Source organism: Mus pahari, chromosome 9, assembly GCF_900095145.1.
Source record: "Mus pahari chromosome 9, PAHARI_EIJ_v1.1, whole genome shotgun sequence".
Classification (NCBI taxonomy): domain Eukaryota; kingdom Metazoa; phylum Chordata; class Mammalia; order Rodentia; family Muridae; genus Mus; species Mus pahari.
This window is the reverse complement of record NC_034598.1, coordinates 45,352,806-45,355,020: the sequence shown is the minus strand read 5'-3', so window position 1 is coordinate 45,355,020 and position 2,215 is coordinate 45,352,806.

The following is a 2,215-nucleotide window of genomic DNA, read 5'->3' as shown; positions in this document are numbered from 1 at the left end:
CCTGCCTCTGCCTCCCGAGTGCTGGGAGCTTTTTCTTATTTATCTACTTATTTATTTGTAGCCGGCTGGCCTCGAACTCAGGCCCTGCTTCTCTGGGACTGGCCAGGACGCAGGCCCTCATCTGTGTTCCAACCACAATCATCCTATCCTAGAGGGGAGTGGGGGGGCATGCACCTGCCACAGGCAACAGTGCTGTCTCTGTTCTTAGCTGTTTCCAAACCCTTGCAGAGGACTCAGGCTTGGGTCCCAGCATCCATGTCAGCTGGTTCACGACCACATGTAACTCCAGCTCCAGGGGATCCAATGGCTTCAAAAGCATCACCATCATCATCACCATCATCATCATCATCATCAACAGCAGCAGCAGCAGCAACAACAACACCCGATTAAAAAAAAAAGTTTTAACTTAAAAATATTAAAAGCATCCGGGTGTGGTGGCAAATATTTTTAATACCAGCAATCGGAGGCAGAGGCAGGAGGAGTTCTGTGTTTAAGGCCAGCCTGGTCTACAGAGTGAGTTCCTGGACAGCCAGGACTACACAGAGAAACCCTGTCTCAGAAAAACCAAAACCAAAAAAAAAAAAAAAAAAAAAAATTCCTGTGGGTGCCATGTGATGCCCAAATATTCTCTTCAGAGAACCGGCGGCCCAAGACCTCGCCAAAAACGTAAATGACTCAAGGCTGGTTGTGGTCATGGACACTTGTCATTTTTCCTCCTGGGAGGTGGAAGCAGAAGAGTCAGATGTTCAAGGCTATCCTCAGCTACATAGTGGGTTCCAGGCCTGCCTGTGCTACATGAGACCCTGTCTCAAAACAAATGCTGGCTATGAGGTGAATGCCTGCCGTCTGGCTCCAGAAGCAAACACTGCAGGTTCAAGGCCAGCCTGATTCCAGCCATCCAGAGTTATGGGGTGAGATGCTGTCATCCAGCTGGTTGGTAGCCAGCATCTGTACCCAGGAAGCTCGGTGACCTGAGGTGTCCCTGGAATTCACAGGCTGCAAGGCTAAACCAGGGAACTAGATCCTACAAGGCACCCTCTGACCTCCACAGATGCTCCATGGCACCTACACATGAAGTTACACTAAATAAATAAATGTTAAGGGGAGGGCCGGGCGTGGTGGCACACACCTTTAATCCCAGCACTTGGGAAACAGTGGCAGGCAGAATTCTGAGTTCGAGGCCAGCCTGGTCTACAAAGTGAGTTCCAGGACAGCCAAGGCTACACAGAGAAACCCTGTCTCGAAAAACAAACAAACAAACAAATAAATAAATAAATAAATATTAAGGGAAAAAAGTAACTGGCAACAGGAGGTGGCCACTTCAATCTCTGTACCCCCTCTGGTAGGAATCTCAGCTAGGGTCACCCCATAGATTTCCTGTAGCCTCGCTTGTCCCAGGCCTCTAGCTGTCCCAGAGGTGGTGCCTCCCCCACCAATTTCCATTCTCTCTCCCAGCCCCCTTCCCCTCCCCCAACATTTGACTGCCTTCCCATACCCCTCCTCGCCCCCTCCATCCTTCCAATTCCATCCCTCCATCCACCACTAATGTCTATTTTATTTCCCCTTCTGAGTGAACTTCATGCATTCTCCCCCGGGCCCTCCTTATTAGCTTCTTTGGGTCTGTACAGTGTAATGTGGTGAGTGAGCCCGCGCCCGCAGAAACACTCTGGACTGGGTTCGTACTGAAGGGCTTGAACATCCTAAAAGAAAATAGGCTGCGAAAGGAAAATGAATGCTCTGTCAATTCACTGATCAGAGCTCCCACGTTTTAATAATCGGGCTTTTCTTAAGTACAAGGAAAGATTCCCAGCCCGCCCTTGAGTCTCTTTGAAGCTGCCACGGCGGTCCAATTGTAGGTGGGTCTGAGGACCGAGGCGGAGATGACGGTAGGTGGGCCCAAGGATCGAGGAGGTCCGAACGATAGTGGGCAGTCCAAGGACACTGAATTCTGGGAGATCTGGGGAGGTCCTCTCCATAGCAATTTTGTGCGCCTGTAGGGGGCGCAATATAATGTTTAGAGGGAGAGTGGTTAGTGGAGGTGGGAGACCCCAACGATGTGGTTCCTGTATGTAATGGCTAATATCTACTTATCAGTGAGTACATACCATGCATGTCCTTTTGGGTCTGGGTTACTTCTCTCAGGATATTTTCTAGTTCCATCCACTTGCCTGCAGATTTAATGATGTCCTCCTCCTCCTCCTCCTCCTCCTCCTCC